Source organism: Phalacrocorax carbo, chromosome 1 (genome assembly GCF_963921805.1).
Source record: "Phalacrocorax carbo chromosome 1, bPhaCar2.1, whole genome shotgun sequence".
NCBI classification, from domain to species: Eukaryota; Metazoa; Chordata; class Aves; order Suliformes; family Phalacrocoracidae; genus Phalacrocorax; species Phalacrocorax carbo.
Window position 1 is genome coordinate 117,740,761 of NC_087513.1, and position 12,885 is coordinate 117,753,645.

General features: G+C 36.3%; 1 protein-coding gene across 6 annotated transcripts in view; it reads right to left on the reverse strand.

Moving 5' to 3' along the window:
* HLCS (holocarboxylase synthetase) overlaps positions 1-12,885 on the reverse strand; it is a 128,904-nt gene that overhangs the window by 41,020 nt on the left and 74,999 nt on the right. The gene's annotated exons all lie outside the window — the stretch shown is intronic.

Genomic DNA, 12,885 nt, shown 5'->3' on the forward strand with positions numbered 1-12,885 from the left:
AATACAAATGAATACTTAAAATCAAAGCATTCAATTGTGGGTTTTGGCTTGTCAGGCTCAATTTTTATTCTTTATTTCATGTCACTGAGCACTATATGAGAAATAAAGGGGGGGAATCCAAAGTCAGAACACTGCTGCTTAGGTCTGCTTAATATTTCTATTTGCTTTTTTAAAGTTTGCTTTTGGTTTATACAAAGAAATGAAGGTTCAATATTCTGGATTCCCAAAACAAGAAAGGGAACCTTTTCTTTTCAAAAATGAGGAGACATTCTATGTAACTTTAACTTCATAATTCATTCCACATCTTACCATGCACCAGCAGCCTTGCCATCACAAATGATCTAACCATCCTGCCATCACTGTTCTCTGTATTTATGCAGATGTATATAAATATCAATTCCAGTAAGATGTGTTCAATGAATTTATAACACCAAGTAGCATCCTAAGAGGTGGCCAAGGACTACTGCATGTGTATTTACAAGTTGTATTCAACTGTAAACCTTTTATATTGAGTTTCATAGCCAAACCCCCATAACTTCTATTGATGTGAGGTACAGCCAGCTCAAAAACATTTCCTAAACAAAAACAAATTGTTCCTTTCTCCAAAAAAAGGATTCAATATCAAGTCATGTATCTGTCATAAATAATATTTATCCTCCTGCTTGCAGACAAGTATTTTTTATTTTTGTACTCAAAGGGAATACTCCAGGTAAAAAAGGCATTTGAAAGTTTTCTAATCTACACTGCTAGCCTTCTCCTAGAGTCTGAAGTAAATCGATAGCAAGATTAATTTTTGTCCTATTAGTATTTACTTAGTTGTATTTTCTAAAGTTTGGATGATAACATTAGATTGCCCAGTTTCATGTTGTGATCTCTCACCCTGTCAGAGTGAAGGACTTCAATAAAAAAGTCCTCTACTATTGCAAATAAAGTGTTGCATAAGAAAATTACTACAATATTGTAATGCAAAACAAGTTTTGTGGCCCATTTGTTCTTTTAACAAAGAAATATGACCTAAAACTGATGGTAGACTTATATGCATTTGTGGAAAGTCATCTGTAAATGATAAATAATAATATACAAGGTATGAAGAAAAAGATAATTTACTCTGTTCTTTCTTCTTTCACTTTTTGTACAGAAAGATTCTTAATTCAAAAATTCTTAAAATCACGTCTTAATAAGTAATTTCCATGAGCGTCACTGAATGCATTATTTGCTGCTTGAGGTTTCACTCCTATTTTTGGAAGCATCGCACCATGGACTTTGCTAGCACTTCAGTGTGGAAAGAACATAGTTTGGAGCAACACTAAAAACCAAGCAAGAAGCGACACTACAACTGCCTTTCAGCACCATACCTTTTATATGTTAACTCAAGTTCCCCATTTAATATCGCAAGACTTCTGCTGCCATGGTTTTGATTCAAAACATGTTATTCTCAAATTACACTGAAAAAAAGTTAGATGTTTTGGGCTGACAATGCCACCTTTATTTTTTTTCTTTTTACTTTTTACAAATGTTACTTTAGAATGTTTTTTTCACAGAACAGTGTTTATATTTATAAACAAGAGCTTTGTCAGATCTGAATTACAGTCCTATCTTTATCATTAACATTTTGTGCCATTTTGGGATGGACACAGCGTTCAACAGACTCCAGTGACCAAACTCAGTGTTTTACTGCCTAACCCTCACTCCCATCTGCACTCAGACCTGCAGTCGTCAACCTCTGCAAAACAAGTTGTGAATTAATTGTGGACTTTCCATTCTGTGAAATGCTAAACTGCAAAAATAATTCTCAACAATAAATATGATTTTCCAGATTAGTCTCCTATGCTACAGAAGTGGAAAGACAAAGGCGCTGATTCCCCACTATAAACACTTCACCTGAGGTCTGGCCTTACCTATTTTATGAATACATGAACTACAGCAGGATCTTTGTTATTCTACACGCTCCACCGTTATCAGTGGGCTTTCATTCACCAATGACTCAGACAACCAGCCAATAAATTAGGCTGTAAAAATCACAAAAGAGGATGATCTGAAATGATTTTAGATCTGAATTTGTTTTTTCTCTTCACATTAAGCTGTTAGTGGATCAAGCAGCTTACTCTTTGAGAGCAAATATTATCAGGTGAATATGGACACTACATTCATTCCTCACAGCCCAAACACCTACATTCAAATTATATATAATTGGGATTGTAAGGTTCTGCATAAGGAAAGTTTTCTGAAAGGAAACCATCAAATAACAGACCTTTCTTGGATAAAGAAAGCAATGGTACAGCCCATAGATCATGAAAGAAAAATAAAGCATCAGCTTATACTGAAGCTAGAAGAGGTCCACAGATTCAGTTCCAAATTTGACCCATGGTGTGTGTATCATTGAACAATAATATTCACAATGGCTGAACTGAATTGGCGTATTTGGTAGGGAGGGGTACAAAGACCTTCAATCATCTCTGACCTTAAGAAAAGATGAACATGGATGAAGCTCAATTCAGAACAACAGAAATAACAGGAAAAAAATTGAGAGGGGGGAAAGAAAAAAAAAGGAAACAGAAATGGAGCACATCTGAACTCCATAAAAGACTTCACTACTCTTTCAGGGAGCAATGCAGTCAAATTTAGATATTTATAGGCTTTTGGGGACAAATTTTACCAGAAACAGTTTGAACTCTTGCAAACCAAATGTGAATCCAAATTTCTTTCTTCTAAAATAGTTATATGTACATTGCACTCATGAAAGTTAAGGTAGAAAATGTGAAAATACAAACTGTAAAATGTTTTAATTTCCTGGTATTTTTAATTGTGATGGTTTAATGAATCTACAAGTCAAAAGTGAATTATAATTAAAACTTCTCTTGCATTTTAATAAAAAATAGTATTTATTTTTAAGCTCATTGACACAGTAAAGAACAATCTGGGTTTGTGCTTGACTTTCTGAATTCATACAAATATACTATGTTGTTAAATACCTTCAAATAAAAATAATAATTTCAGCAAGTTGCAGCTGCAACTCAGTTACACATTCTCAATATTTGTAATACTTTCTTTTATTAGATGTCCTTATCCTGCTCTTGCTACAATACTTTACCATTCAAGTCCCCTGCTCTTTTGTGTAGCTCCAAATAAAACATACTATTTATTCAGAATGGTCCAACAGCAGCATATCCCACAATGAAGGGTTTTTTTCCATGTGTATTTATTTCCAGTTTTAGCAACTGAGAATTCTATAAACATGTAGTCAAGTAGGACAAAAAATAAATACAAGACATCAAATTATGTTGTGTTCCTGATTGCTCTTACTATGCAGTTACTTTGGTGACTAAAAGACGACAGGAATTTTGTGTTACGCCACAGGTTTTCAAAGTATAGTTGTGCCATTTGCAAACTGCAATTGGTTAATGAAGCTAAACTTCATTAGCTCAACTTCCTTGCCGATCCCATCAAACGCCACCATTTGATGTATTCTGTAAGATGACCAAGACTCCTACAGCTGGCTAAGTGTCACAATGAAAAGGCATCTATACTTATTTCTGGGAACTGAAATGAGCTGTTTTAAGTGGAGCTTTTCTTCCATTTTCTGAGGCTGCACTGCTCTGACCTTCCCAAAATCAATCCTTTGCGGATTAACATGTAAAGCAGTGTCGAATTAATTTCAGAAAGCGAATATGAGATCAGCCTGGGATCATACAAAACATCTAACTCCTAAATACACTAATGCTTCTAGCCGCTCAATGAGAAGCTGTCAATAAAAAGAGGGAGGGGGTAGTTAGAAGGATTTGAAGCGTGGAGCAATCTATCAGGCTAGTTAGAGCTTTGCCTACTTCTGTGGCATGGCTAATGCATTCCTCTAGAAGTTAATCCTATTTCTAAAGACCCTCCCGTGAGGAGCACATAGGCCGTGCCGAATGAGAACTGAAATGCATTAAAATTCTCAACAACGTCACCAAAAGGCACACTAGTAGATTCTGAGAGTTGACAATAAGATGGTTCATTAAAAGTGCAAGGTCTTAAAGAACCGACTTTTCTTACAATGTGTCGGATAGAAAATATTCGATAATCTTTTCTGATGTGCCTGCAAACAGCATCATCTCTTAAAAACTGTTACAAATTCAAATAAATAAAAAACCTCTTATATTAATGCTACCTCTGTAAATAGAAATTGTCAGTTCCCATGACATTGCAAATCCACTACAAAAGAGGACAGTCAAGCCTCATTTAAGTAAATATTTACATACAAAACTTACTTTGTATCTATTACAGCAATACAGCATATGCAAATATGTTTAGGTATGTTTGCTTGTACTTCAAAAAGAAATAGAAGTAGATTATGAAGTTACTACCTGAGAACATAGTGCTTCTAATACACCAATGATGAGTTTTATAGATGCCAATAATATTGTCAAATGCACGTTCAGTCTGTACGCCATGATACAGTTAGACAATTTTCCGAATTTTTAACTGAATATTGTACCTAAGTCAGCAATTTAAGCATCCACGAGCGTCAAAGCACGGAAACCTCTGAACAGGCTCAATATCATCTGGATACCTTCTGCTCTGCGGACAGCAACATGAAAAGTCTGAAGGGTCAAACCCAGAATCCTTATTCATCAGTGAAGACAGAGAATAAAAGATGGGGACCAAGAGAAAATAGATGCAGCTCAAATTTTCTTAGTAATTATGAGAGGGTAGTGGAACAATATTATCTGAATATAGGTGACATTAATCTTTGTGAAACAAAACTATCCATTTCCAGATGAGAGGATACCACAAGGCAACATAAACTTGATTACTGTTGCTGTCCTGAGGTTGAAGAGTAATTGGGAGGACCAAAAAGCAAACCCTTTGCCTTCTGTATGCCTAGAATCTTTTGGTGTTTTCAGAATGTAAAATATAACAGAAGCAGGTTAATAAGTGTGCAGTAGTGTCACCAAAACTGGATTAAGCAGATATCTTGACAAAAACAACACTATTCACAAAACATTTTAGAAAACTGCATAAAACCCACATATTTTCCATTATTTTCTAATCCTTAAAGTTTAGAAAGTGAAACACATGCCCACCACTCCTATTTAAAGACTACGTATCTCATAAAACTTATCACTAATAGTGAACTATACTTCACAGAGTATTTCTTGATTATCAGATCCCAGAATAAATCTTATGGTAAGAAAGGTCCCATTTCACTTGTAACCTGGTAAAATCTGATACAGGATAAATGATGAAAAACCAGTAGAACTGACTGTCATTTCCACAAACTCATTTGTCATCCTCTCATCATACGTACATGCTGTCTAGCACGGTGATTATGACTAAAAAGTGCTGTGGTTTTGCTAGCACAACCGATCAAGAGTTATGCTATGTCTATCTACTGGACGCCTTCAATTCAGAAAAGGAATGGAATTCAGTTTTTAGGCCAAAAGACTCTGGCAAAAAGAATTTTATGACTGTTTGAGATCATACTTAATCTAGCTGGTTTTTAGTCAACACTATTCATTAAAATGCCTTGCCGACATCTAGGTGTAAACAAACTCAGACTGTAACATGGAAGACAAGCGAGCAATTCAGCAGTGAGCAATTCTCACTCTAAGCAGGGGAAGGGATTTGTACCACCACATTTTGCTAAGCTGTCACACAACTAACTTTAGGTTGGGTCTGCTTTTGTGATATAATCCTGCAATCAGCACACAAGCACCATCTTGAAGATACTTTAAGAGAAGATGGAAAACCCAAACTAATATTTTCCGTTATTTCTGACTACCACAAACCGACCTACTTAAAGATGAAAAACGAAAAAAGTTTTAACACATTTTTTCCCCTCAACAAAAATGATGTCCATTTAGTCTTTCAAAAAGGGAACTGAAGGGCTAGTGAAAGATTGCAATGTTGACATTAAAATGTTTCACATTCTAAAATCACAGGAAACGAACCAAACACATAGTTTCCACAATACAGTGGACTGGCACAAGTTTGCCTAAGCTTAATGGGATAAAGTCTCTGCTCACAGAAATAACTGAATCATGAGAAACAGCTACAAAAAAAGGCCACTAACAACGATTAAGTAAAAAGTGAAAACTAAATTACAAGTTAATTTAGTACTTAGTGTTGCATTAAAAGCTGAGGACTGACTTTTCACTGAAAAACCTACAGCTGAATTACTCTTAACACTCTCACACACACACTCTTCCATCCAGAAAATAAGGTAATGGCTTTCTCATAGTATTCAGAGCAACAGAACTTGTAAAAGTTATAAAAGTGACATAATGATGGTAATTTTTAACAATTCTGTTACAAAACCCTAAAGACAATTTAGTGAAGGCAAGCTAAACAGTGTACTGTAGTTCCACTTTAACTCACTACTTTTTGTGCCCTAGGTGTTTTTGTGGCAGTACTTATGTTCATGCAAGTTTATAAATATTTATGCTGAAACTTAATGTGTCTCAGTCTTCCAGAATTTCCAGATTCCATGCTCAATATTTTGTCAGAAGAATTCCAAAAAGGTATTATTGACCAAAAGTAGATGGAAGTAATAAATGTAACTAATTTATTTGTACAGGACAGCAAACATGCATTGGTTTTACTTAAAATACTCCTAAAAAAGGAAGTTGGTAAGAATTTGGCTCTGCAAAACCTCTTATATCAATTTCTTCCCATAAAAGATGCAAAGCTGGAAACTAACACTTTATGAGATGTAAATATATTTGTGAAAGAATATTCTGAGAAAACCTGCACAAGTCCGCCTAAAGAAAAGATGCAATAGTTTTCTTCAGGACAGCACTGAAGCTGCACAATACAACTCCTAGCCCGAGATAAAGCTTAAGTGAAAAGATCATAACTGAAGATTAGGGGCCTTTTATTCTCTAGGTTGAAGTAAAGAGAAAGAAAAAGGAGCAGAAACTATAGCTTCTAATGAAATACTGTTCATTCTGAACTTGATTTTAAGGGAGAGGCAAAGAAGTAGGACAAGGAACAATATTTTGAAGCACATATATTAATAAGATGGGAGTGACATCATGCACCTGTGTTGACTCCGACCTTACACCGAAACTATTCCATGTCCTTGGAAAGGCAGCTAATGGGAAATTACTTATTTTCTCATAACCTCAGAGACACAAAAAAACCATGAAACGTTGCTGTAGTTATAGAATAAGGTTGTGCTGCAGAAAAATCAGTGATTTTGTACAATTGGACTGAAAATCAGATTTTGAAGGGAACGTTCCTGCTGCTGGAAACCTGACAGTGCTTCTGCTTCCGGTTGCTAAACTGACAATGTATTTTTGTACCCTACCTGTTAAATTAGGGAGTGAAAATAAATTCCATTACGAACAAAAAGGTTATGCTGCTATTGTGTAAGTAAAGACTACACTGACCAACAATATATAGTGGGTCTAGAAGATACTGCCCACAATAACCCACCATGGAAAAAGTCGTGTATATACAGAAAGGCTCTGATCTTTTATAACAAATGTTTTTCAGGGAATGTTATTGTCAAACAAAAAGATACACACATAGATACAGACATCCATCATAATTTCTTTTTTTCACATCTCTAACATTTCAGGGAAATTTAAGTCTATACTTAAAAAAGTATGTAGACAATGTCGATACCACAATTTTTAAGACTCATCTTTTCGCATTGCCTGCCATTTTGCACTTACTTTCCCATACTAGAATATCAATTATTATCAGGTTATGAAGATAAGCCAGTTATAGGAAATAAACTATTACTATCACCGTAAAGGAGAGGGTCATCACATCCTAGAAAGGGTAAGTTATTGAGCTGCATTTGGTAAAAGCATGCTCACAATCGCAAAAGATATCAGATGAGTCCCTATCAAGGCACTTTGTTTATGCCATGCCTAGCAGAAATGTTACTGATCTCTGTTGCATTTTGATAGCTACATACCAGAGCCTGTTCACATGTACACCTGAAAGCTCTCCAAAGGGCAGATTCTGAATACCTTCCTGTAGGGCTCTTCCATAACCCACCTTGAAAATCTCCCAAAGGCAGGAACCTTGGTGCTTATCCCTCAGACGACCCGAAGCATAGCAATGGACTGCTTCTTCCCAAAGATACCCACGCAGCGCTATAGTACTCTGATATTTAATAGAAAGACAGGTTCTATGCAAAATGTGCAGCAATAGGCAGCTGCCAACACATAGCGCCATTTGTGCATTCACACTGTATCAGAAAAAGTTATCCTACTGCCTTTACTGACAAAAACCTGCCCAGACAGTTATTAGCCACCATGACTCTAACACAGCATAGGTGTGTATTTGTGCACCTAAGTGTATGAATTTTACAAGATACCAAGCATCTGATCCACTCACAGGCCTACAGGAATGCACACACTTCAGCATTTCTGTGTACAGGAACAGTTACAAGCATGTTTTTATAATATAGCCAAGTGAGTGTCATAATTCTTTCTCTTAAGTGTTCTCCAGCTCAAATCTAATATCAAAATACTAACATTGTCTAAATGCTCATTTTGAGGTGTACTGCAAACACAGCATGGGAGGACCTCCTTAGACTTTTATTCCAAGTCATTTCAAGACAGACAGATGTTCAACAAGATCCAGAAAATGCTCCTTGATGGATTGAAAAGCATTTCTTTAAGTGGATTAAAAGACTACAAGAGTCAAGATGTTTCTGTTTGTGCTCCACACAATTATGCTCTTTAAAGAGACTGTGTTAAAACTGTTACCATGGTGTCTATATTCTAAGGTTACATGTTGACAAGTATGTCATCAAAAAAGCAGCAGACACTTCAGTGAGAATCTGCTCCTGATCACCAGGGTTAAGCTGTTTTAGAGAGATTGTTCTGACCATGTGTTTGGCACATTCAGTTCTTATCTACTTTAAAAAACAATCATAAAAGGCTTTTTTTTCCACACAATAGCATAAACCATATTAAAACAGTATCAGATTTTTACTGCTTGGCCATGATGCTTTTTAGTAATCAAATACCAACAAGCAGCTTTATCTAGCAAAATGTATCCAAGTCATTGACAGCCTGACACTTTCACTAACTCAAACCCATCCTACAACTCCAGCTCTTACAACAGAGCAAAAACCTGTTTGGTTTAGCATCCAATCCTGTAAAATAGCAAATTCTTCCAAGGAGACAGTGAGTAATCTGTATCGGCAGAGACTTCAGCAGCTAAAGTGTGCTCTGCATGCACCTCACAGTCCTTCCATCAAAGCTGAACATGCAGATTCATTGCTCTTTGTTATATTCTGAAGACTACAATAGATCGAAGGACAAAACAGCTGGGCAAGCCCTCTGTCCATATAGCAATGCATATGCCAGGAGAGATGTCTGCAAGTGAACCAGGGCCCAACGAAGGCTTCCCCTTGACTATGAAAGCCCAATGTGTGCATACTTCAAGTTGGCATGCTGACACAGGGTGCTGCTTGTTTCCTTGACTCAACAGGCATTCAATTCACCTGCTTAATCATGTGAAAATGTAAGAGAACTACCTTGCCTTTATTACGATGCTTGCTCTCTGTTAGCTAACTAACTTACAGTTAAGTTTTTAGCAATAACAATACCAACAATGATAGTGGACTTTGCTCTGCCTTTAATGTTCATCTGCTAGAGAGCTTTTCTGTTTAACACATTAAAAGTGGGTAAAGAAACAATTTATTTTATTTAATTCTATAAAATACTGTGTTTCACTGAAGGGAATTAGTGCCTTAAGCAATAAACAGAAGTATGCAATAAATGGCATATGTGGGATCTATTAACCTAAGTGCTTGACTCTGCCATCTAAATGATCCCCTTTTAGAGTTTCAGATTTAAAGTTTATATAAAAATGATTGCTAAGATAGTTAATTTATTTAAAAAATGTATTATAACAGACTGTGGATCTACTAGTGTGAGCTGCTGCTGGGGATTTAGTGGTGAAGCTGGCCTAACTTTTGATCCCCTGAAAGTTGATTTTCCCACCCTCAGAAAAATTACTGGTAGTATGACATCGTGTCACCAGATTAATTGCCAGATAAAGCAGGAACCTGTTTGAAGCTCCTGCACAATCTATTTCTAGCTTATGTGGGCAAGGCAGCTTAAAGGCCTTTCTAACTTATCCTCTCTCTTCTTTTCTGTGTTCCTACCATATGTTTTGCTGTGCTGAGGATTTGCTGCCTGCCTGCTTGATCCAGCAGGTTAGGCTGATCTAAGATGGATGGATGTTTCCATCTTTCTCCCACCTCCTTCCAGCTTCATTCTGGAACAGCCCAAAGAAGATCAACCAATAGTAATAAACCATTGAGTTTGAGCCTGGCAGGCCTGGAGCCTGGGAGGGAGACAGGTGAACTCAGAATATAGCACAGTGAGGTCTTTCCTCCCTGTTACTCACAACCCACTCTCCACACAGACCAAGAAACTGGTGCCCCTAGTCAACCATGAATGAAACCAGTAACCTTGTATTGAACACTAAGAGGTCCCGTAAGTCACCATTAAGCCTGCTGTTTTTCCTGTATGTCAGCATTGTATCTTATCCACTGTCCCACTTAAGTAAGAGCAACACAGTGCACATGTAGGGATATAAAATCTACAATAATTTTGTCCTGTATTACATTTAATACCATCCAGACATAGTTAGCGATTCACATTAGAACATTATAGAATTGCAGCAATAGCTTAATCAGGACAATACTGATCTTCTTGATTAAAATTAGAATAAATTCCCAGTCCTAAACATTAAATATTTTCTTACCTTTCCCATACCTTGTATACCTCTCTGTATAAAATGTAATACATGACATCCTAATATACATCTAACAACTATTATATAAACATGAACTCTTTTAGCTAGGAGCAACATCTTCAATTATATGCAGAAAATTGTTTGCTTTTTGTCCTTTTCTTTCCATAAATGTCTTACTGGACAAGAAAGTATTGTTCTGCATCCCCCCCTAAAAATCAAATGAGCAGACATTATACCAACAAACATCAATGTTAATTCAAAAATGGATTAACAATTAAAGACTTGAAGTACATTAGCATTGATCTCCAGCATGAAATAGTTGTGATCAATAAGCTAATCTGTAAATTTGATTAATTGAGTAAATCCTATTTACTGAAGTATTCTATAAGCATAATTTACAAATACAAGAAGATGAAAATCCTTCTCTTACTTAAAAAAAAAATAATTCAGAACTATCATATCTGTGTTTAGACAGGAATGGAAAACCAATACTTTCTCATTCAAGACTCTATTCCTACAGAGATACTGAAACTTCACTAGCACAGTGCTGTCAATATACAAATCAAGAAATGTTGTCTCGATACTACAGAACTGGGACTGACACATAGTGAGCTTGGCCAGTGAAATAAGAAATACATAACAGGGCAATAACCCTTTCTGTTTTTTTTTCCTAAGTGCTTGCTCATATACCTAGTTGTACTGCTTTACAACTATACTGCTAGACAGGAAAGGGAAACAAGAAAAATTGGTGGAAATATATACTCATACCTATATAACGATATTTATTCTAGGAATTGTATCAATACAACTACATTGGTTAAAAAAATAAATCATACCTCTGACTGACAAGTTTAAATAGTACAAAACTGTTTAGACCAAATCTTAGTTTTGAATGTGAGACTTTAAACTGAGTAGGCAAGCACTGCTAATTGACAATAATTGAAGCATGAAAATGACAGGTAGTGAGATATGGTATTTAATTTAGAAAAGAAAAAAAAAGAAATACAGAGATTTAATTAAGACTAAAGTGACCTTTTTTCTAGTTGTAGGTAACAACACATTACTGAGAAGTTAAAAGGCATACAAACTTTCATTTTTATCTGTAATTCTAAGTTTTGTGATGGGCCAAGTTGAAACGGTTGCACTTCAAAACCTATGAAATAATAACCTTAGTGAAGACAGATGGGCACTAATGTGAGGAAGTTTAGGACAACTCAATGCATTTCACATACAAATGCAGAATTATTTCCAATTCTTTTCTTCTCTTAACCCCAGCTGGTAGAAAACACCACTTGTTTTTTCCTTCTACACATCATCGCTACAAACCCGTAAATAATGGAACTGACAGGCTTTGAGATACAACAGAACCTACACTATTAACATTCAGACAAAAAACCTGCCATGACATTTCAGATCCTCATATGTAGTAAAAAACATGAATACATGGAAAAAAGATCCTTTAAAATTCACTTTACCAGTTATAATATCAAAACTTCACAGAAAATGACATAGATAAATTCAATATTCAGATGGCTAAATACTTATTCATCCAGCTTGAACCCAGTTTACAGGCCCTCTAAAAGACAGCTGAAGTCTCTAAAAATTAGGCCTGTTCCAGCAGCCACCTGTCGTGAGGGAAGTCACTTAGTCAACCACATCTGTGAGAGACTAGTAGGTTTTGTTATAGTCCAGCGTGAGAGGAATGAACCTCTGAAGTGTATCAGTCAGCCTGATAACACTGCAGTTCTCTCCAAGCTACGTGGCCTCTCTATCATTGTAGGTAATACTGGCTACATGTAAATAGCAAGTGGTGCATCAGAGCACGAGCAGAACTGCAGAGCAGAACAGCTGGTGATGAGGATGCAGTGTCCACACCGTAAAAGGGCTGGGGGGTGGATTTTGCAGTAACTGCAGCCTGTTTCCAGGGTCTGAATGCCAATGACTGGATGAAATGTACTAGGTGCACCTCTGGGGCACATCTTCTGATTACGTTTAACCTGAGAGGAATCCAGTTTACACTATGAGAAGACTGGAACGTGAACCAAAGAGCGGTAAGTGAGGATAATCGCATTTCTTTCAGAAGCTCATTCCTGCTCTGAACAGGCAACACAGATGCACTCACTGCCTTCCCAGGGCATGGCTCTTTCAAATCAAGGCTCCATTTGCTCATGAAAT